Here is a 7828-nt window from a genome sequence, read left to right on the forward strand (position 1 = left end):
AAAAAAACCAAATAAATCAGGGGGGGGAGGAAGATATAACAACCACAATTTTTTTTTGAAGTTCTTACAACAAGAAAATGGAGGGGACACACCTGGGTGGGAGGGGGGAGAGGGAGGAGGGAGGGAGGTTTCGGTGATGGGTCACAATAATCAACTACATTGTATATTGACAAAATAAAAATAATAAAATAAAAAATAAATTTTAAAAAGTGACAGAAATATATTAAAAAAATAATAATAATAATTAGAAAAACAAGAACATTCCAAACCCAAAGTTAGCAGATAGAAAGAAATCATTAAAATCAAAGCAGAACTTAATAAAATTGAAACCCAAAAAAAACAAAAGATCAATGAATCAAAAAGTTTGATTTTTGAAAAGATAAATAAAATCACAAACCATTATCACAGCTAACAAAAACAGGAGAGACGACCCAAATAACAAAAATTAGAAATGAAAAGGTAATATTACAACTGATAAATTTGAAATACAAGGAATCATTAGAGACTACTATAAACAACTATATGTCAACAAATTTGGAAATCTAGAATAAATTGATGAATTTCTAGATACATACAAACTACCAAAACTGAGCCAGGATGATGTAGAAAATCTGAACAGACCAATAACAATAAAAGAGATTGAAGCTGTTATTAGAAGGCTCCCAACAAAGAAAAGCCCAGGACCAAATGGATTCACAGCAGAATTCTACCAAATATTCAGAGGAATTGGCACCAGTTCTCTAAAAACTATTCCAAAAGATTGAAACAAAGGCATTTCTTCCAAACTCGTTTTATGAATTAAAGAGCACCCTGATACCAAAACTAGGTAAAGATACAACTAATAAAGAAAACTACAGGCCAATATCCTTGATGAATATAGATTGAAAAATCCTCAATAAAATGCTAGCTAACAGAATACAGCAACACAGATGCAAAATTATATACCATGATCAAGTGGGATTCATCCCAGGGATGCAAGGTTGGTTCAACATACACAAATAAATAAATGTGATACACCACATCAATAAAATCAAACACATGAACCATATGATCATCTCTATAAACACCAAAAAAGCATCTGACAAAATTCTACACTTGTTCATAATAAAGACTCTCTAAAAGTTAGGTACAGATGGAAAGTATCTCAACATATTTAAAGCCATATATGATAAACCTACTGCCAATATCATCCTGAATGGGGAAAAGCTGAAAGCATTTCCTTTAAGAACAGGAACTAGACAAGGATGCTCACTCTCACCACTCCTATTCAACATAGTGTTGGAAGTACTAGCCAGAGCAATCAGAGAAGAGAAGGAAATAAAGGGCATCCAGATTGGAAAAGATGAAGTCAAACTGTCCCTGTTCGCAGATGACATGATCCTATATATAGAACAGCCTAAAGCCTCTATAAAAAAAACTCTTGGAGTTGATAAATGCTTTCAGAAAAGTTGCAGGATACACAAAAATCATTATCATTTCTATTCTCCAGTAGTGAACATTCAGAAAGAGAAATCAAGAAAGACTGCCCATTTACAATAGCTACCAAAAAAATAAAATACTTAGGAATAGAGTTAACCAAATATGTGAAAAATCTCTATAATCAGAACTACAAACCACTGCTGAGAGAAATTAAAGAGGACAGAAGAAGATGGAAAGGTATCCCTTGCTCTTGGAATTGGAAGAATTAACATTGTGAAAATGTCCATACCACCCAAAGTGATATACAAATTCAATGCAATCCCCATCAAAATTCTAATAACATTTTTCTCAGAAATGCAAAAAGTTATCCAAATATTTACATGGAATAACAAAAGACCATGCATAACAAAAGCAATTCTGAGCAAAAAAATAAAGCTTGAGGCATAACACTGCCTGACTTTAAACTATACTACAAAGCTATAAAAACCAAAATAGTATGGTACTGGCATAAAAACAGACACAGTGTTTAATGGAATTGTATTGAGAATCCAGGAATCAACCCACACACCTACAGCCATCTGATCTTTCACAAAGGCACCGAGCCTTTACTCTGGTTAAGAAACTGCCTCTTCAGCAAATGGTCCTGGGAAAACTGGATATCCATATGCAAGAGAATGAAACTAGACTCATACCTCTCACCATATAGTAAAATAAACTCAAAATGGATTAAAGAATTATATATACACCCTGAAACAATAAAACTTCTTAAAGAAAACATAGGAGAAACACTTCAGGAAGTAGGACTGAGCACAGACTTCATGAATATGACCCCCAAAGCATGGGCAACCAAAGGAAAAATAAACAAATGGAGTTATGTCAAACTAAAAAGCTTCTGTACAGCAATAGAAACAATTTACAGAGTTAAAAGATAACGAATAGAGTGAGAGAAAATATTTGCGAAATATACATCTGACAAAGGATTAATATCCAGAATATACAAGGAACTGAAACAACTTTAGAACCAAAAAACAAGTAACCCAATTAAAAAATGGGCAAAAACGCTAAATAGGCCTTTCTCAAACGAAGATATACGAATGGCCAACAGACACATGAAAAAATGCTCAACATCACTCAGCATTCAGGAAATGCTAATCAAAACCACACTGAGATACCATCTCACCACAGTTAGGATGGCTAATATCCAAAACTGTGAACGATAAATGCTGGCGAGGTTGTGCAGAAAAAGGAACTCTCATACATTGCTAGTGAGACTGCAAAATGGTGCAACCTCTATGGAAAATGGTATGGAGGTTCCTCAAATAATTGCAGATAGATCTACCATGTGACCCAGCTATCCCACTGCTGGGAACATACCCAGAGGAATGGAAACCATCAAGTCGAAGGTATACCTGTTCCCCAATGTTCATTGCAGCACTCTTTACAATAGCCAAGAGTTGGAACCATCCCAAATATCCATCATCAGATGAGTGGATACAGAAAATGTGGTAAATCTACACAATGGAATACTATTGGAATACTATTTGAATACTAATGGAATACTATTTATAAAAAAGAATGAAATACTGCCATTTTCAACAACATGGATGAACCTAGAGAGAATTATATTAAGTGAAATGAGTCAGGCACAGAAAGAGAAATACCACATGTTCTCACTTATTGGTGGGAGCTAAAAATAAATAAATAAATACACAGATAAGCTGGCCAGGGGAGGGAAGAGACACAACAATCACAATTCTTTTGAAGTTGTTACAACAAGCGAACAGACATGAGGTGGTTGGGAAGGAAGAGGGAGGGTAGTTTTCTGTAATGGGTCACAGTAATCAACCACACTGTATATTGACGAAATAAAATTAAATTTAAAAAAATGAAAATATGGTTAATATGTGCAAATAACAATAATGACTGTACAATGAAGCAATGTTTTCTCATCAGTATGATAGTAAAGTGAAATTACAGCACAAGGATATACATCAACTTATCCTACAGTAGGATACATTCTTATATGTAGCAGAAAGTCAAATGAATTAGATTCAACTGAAAAGAGAAGACTTGAATTGGACATAACAAAGAATTTTTTGATGAAAAAAACAAAGAAGACTTAAGTGAAAAAAAACTGGAAATGAAAGAGACATCACAATTGATACCACAGAAATGCAAAGAATCAGAAAAGTCTACTATTAAAAATTATATGTCAACAAATTGGATAACTTGGAAGAAATGGATAAATTTCTAGACCTACAATCTACCAAAAATGAATGGTAAAGAAAAGAAAATCTGAACAGACCAATGACAAGTAAGGAGATTGAATCATTAATCAAATACCTCTCAACAAGGATCAAAATAGCCTAGGACGAAATGACTTCATGAATAAATTCTACCAAACATTTAAGGAAGAATTTATGCCCTTCCTTCTCAAACACTTTTTAAAAATTGAAAAGGAGAAAACTCTCCAAATTTTATGAGGCCAGCTTTAGCTTTATACCAAAGTAACGTAAGAATATTACAAAAAAAAAGAACATTACATACGAAAATCTCTTATGAACATAGATGCCAAAATCCTGAGCAAAATCCTAGCAAACCAGAGTCAACAGCACATTAGAACGATAATACATATTTAAGAGGGATTTATCAGTGGGATGCAAGGATAGTTAAACATAAACAAATCAATAAATGTGGTTTTAAAATGCATTTCCCTGATGATTAAGAAAATTGAGCATTTTTTCATACACATGTTGATTACATGTATGTCTTCATTAATAAAATGTCTATTCAGGTCCGTTGCCCATTTTTTTAATTTGGGTTATTTGTTTTCTCACTATTAAGCTGTTTGAATTACTAATATTTTGTCTATTTACCCTTTATCAGATTTATGGTTTGCAAATATTTTCTCCCATTCTGTAGGTTGTCTCTTTACCCTGTTGATTGTTTCCTTTGCTGTGCAGAAGCTTTTTAGTTTGACGTAACCCCCATTTGGCTATTTTTACTTTTTGTTGCCTATGTTTTTGAGATCATATCCAAAAAGACATTGCCCAGACCAGCATCAAGAAGCTTTTACCTGTGTGTTCTTCTAGAAGTTTTACAATTTCAATCTTATGTTTATGTCTTTAATCTATTTTGAGTTAATGGTGTGAGAAAATGTTCTAAATTTATTCATCTGCATCGGGATATCCAGTTTTCCCAACATATTTTATTGATGTAAATGTCTTTGCGCATTGTGTGTTCTTGGCACCTTTGTTGAAAAATAGCATGGAAAACAGTATGAAGTTTCCTCAAAAAATTAAAAATGAAAATTCTATGTGATCCAGCAATACCACTTTTGGGAATATATCCAAAGGAACTAAAATCAATATGTGGAAAAGACACCTGAACTCCCATATTTATTGCAGCATTATTTACAATAGCCAAGATATGGAATCAATTTAAATGTGCATCAAAGATCAATGGAGAAAGAAAATATAGTATGTATATACGTATACATGCACATATATATATGGCAGACCTTATTCAATCTTTAAAAAAGAAGGTAATTCTGCCATTTGCAACAACATGGATGAACCTGGAGGACCTTATGCTAAGTGAAATAAGCCAGACACAGAAAGACAAATACGGCACAAACTCACTTATATGTAGAATCTAAAAAAGTTGAATTCCTAAAAGCAGAGTAGAATAGTGGTTACCAGGGGTACAGGGTGGGGTTGGAAGAGGTAGATGTTGATTAAAGGGTACAAAGTTTCAGTTAGATATGTGAATAAATTCTGGCAACCTATTATACAGCATGGTGACTATAGTAAATATGTAATGTGTACTTGAAAATTGCTAAAAAAGTAGATCTTAAATGCTCTCACAACACAAAAATGACAAGTATGTGATGTGATGGATATGTTAATTACCTTGACTTAATCACTTCACAGTGTATACATATATCAAAACATTATGTTGTACACCATAAGTGTATACAACTTTTATTGGTCAATTATGCCTTACTAACGCTCCCAGGAAAAAAGAAAGTGTCAACTTTCAGTACCCATTATTGTTTGGGACTATTAACATCCAAAAGGAGAGTAATCTTACGACTATCTCTCTTACCTCCCTCAGAAATATACAGTAAGTATTTTATATGTGTGTGTACGTATGCATGCTACATATTACACTATAACAACAATATAGTAGTTACAACAAAAGAAATTAAGTGAACTAGAAAGCAAGACAAGGTCAAAAACTGAAGAAGTCACTAAAAACCATCTCAAGAAATAGAATAAAATAAAATTAAATTAAATTAAATTAAAATAAATCCCCAGAAATTCTTACGAATGGAGAATGCACCAACTTAAATCTGTATTACAAACCTTTTCCTTGTTTTCTGTGCTTTTCCTGGTCGCCTCCATATAACTGCTTCCCACAGCATCCTTTGTTTTAAATGAAGATGGTATTTGTCAGGCAGGAATCTCAGATCCTTCTGCCCCTTCCTGTGCAGGTTGTGAGTCAGGTAATTGAAAGAAGATTCGGGCAGCTTTATCCATGGTAGACATACTTTATTCTCCAGATGTGAGCTTCACAGACATGAATTATTCTCAGACATGAGCTCTAGCTTTACTCCACTGATCCTCCGTGGTCTGCCGTTCCAGAGCATGGAGCTCTGCTGACCAGCAGTTCAGAGCAGTTAACTTCGCTATTCTCAGTACACAATCACAGTCACAAGCCAAGCATGACATAATTACAACAATCGTGCTAAATCAGTAAATGGGCACACATGCGCAGTTACACTACTTTTATAACTTGTTTCTAGTGAGTGTGCTGAATCTTGCCCATTTGTAACAGATGTGAGGCAAGGGAGCCTTACTAAACTTTTTCTACTTTCCTTACAGTATTTAACCCTGAATTAAAAGGCACCTCTTTGAGATTTACTCATTTCTCTTGGTTTGTCCCATGCATACATGAAGTAAACATATTAATAACTTTCTGTTTGTTTTCTCTTGTTAATCTGTCTTTTGTCACAGGGGCCTCTCCTAAGAACTATGAAAGATAGAGGAAAAAATATTTTTTCCCCTACAAAATCATGGTATGTCCATGGCATAGATTACTAATGAAGTCATTAAAAAGTTTTAAGTAGATGTACAGTTACTAATATTGGGTAGAGGATGCTAAATTTTATTTTATACATATTATCTATAGCTATTATCTATCTACACACACGTACAAACTACTTTAGTGGTAGAATAATGGATAAGAGAAGAGGGAGTCATGATTCTTTGAGGCCAACATTTCAGCTCCATTACAGTATCCTAGAACTCTCATACAGCCTCTTCTGTTCATATCTCTCAAGAACCACTGCACCCAGGACCACTTCTTTACCTGCTGACACAATGTAATCATGGACTAATTGGAAAAAATGTGAACTTAATCACTTTACTCTGGACCTCAGATTTTTATTTGTACAGTGAGGGGATTTGACCAGATCTCTCCAGGCCTTTCTGGTTCTAAACTATGTGATTGTATATGTTGTAATTCTTAATGAGTGACACCCATGCAGTTTTGTTTTGTCTTTTGGTGACTGTGACAGGCATATGATGAACTCATTTCTGGTGACATCACAGGATACAGGTAGTCAGTCACACACATAACCAACCCCAGTGGTGTAAGGAAGAGAAAGCAACACTATCACACAAGCATCATGACATGTTTCTACATAAACATCCAGAGACTGTTTTCCAGTAGTAGATAATTTTTTCGATATTTTGATGATGTCATCAACCATTTCTCATAGGTGGAAGCCCAAAAGTTTGTCTCTATTCAAGCTGAGGGGAAAGCATGAAGTCCAATGATAGGGAACCATAAGTGTATATACGTTTGTGGTGGGCGTATGCTTGTGCGTGCATGAATGTTTGAGGACAGGTGAGAATTAACTTGTCTTTATCCAGATATATTTCCTTCTAACTTTCCTTCAAAAATTTATTTTTTTCTCTGGAATTTGGTGCTTGAATTATTTCCCCCTCCCCCCAGAAATGAGGCTTACGTTCCTGATTCTGAATGCAGTTGCAGACACAACATCGAAATATCTTTTTGATTGTGATGCAATTAAAGGAAGATATGTGGTGATGTTAAACAAGAAATTATTGTTATCTTGGATTGTGTCTGCATTAATTTCATCATCTTATATCTATGCCATTATTTTCCGTGTATGGAGATGGATGGATTTCTACTGAAGGTGGCATCTCATGGCTGATTTGACATGTATTTTTGCACACTCTCTGCCCTGGCATCACTTGTCCCACTGGCCCATACTGACCATCATCAATTTCACAGCAGAAGAACACAAACTTTGAAGGTATGTAGGATAGTGGTGGGTCTGAAGGCTAGTCTTACTCAGATTCATTTTTAAAAATGCCTA

The sequence above is a fragment of the Galeopterus variegatus genome, unplaced genomic scaffold (genome assembly GCF_000696425.1).
Source record: "Galeopterus variegatus unplaced genomic scaffold, G_variegatus-3.0.2 Scaffold7188, whole genome shotgun sequence".
Lineage (NCBI taxonomy): Eukaryota > Metazoa > Chordata > Mammalia > Dermoptera > Cynocephalidae > Galeopterus > Galeopterus variegatus.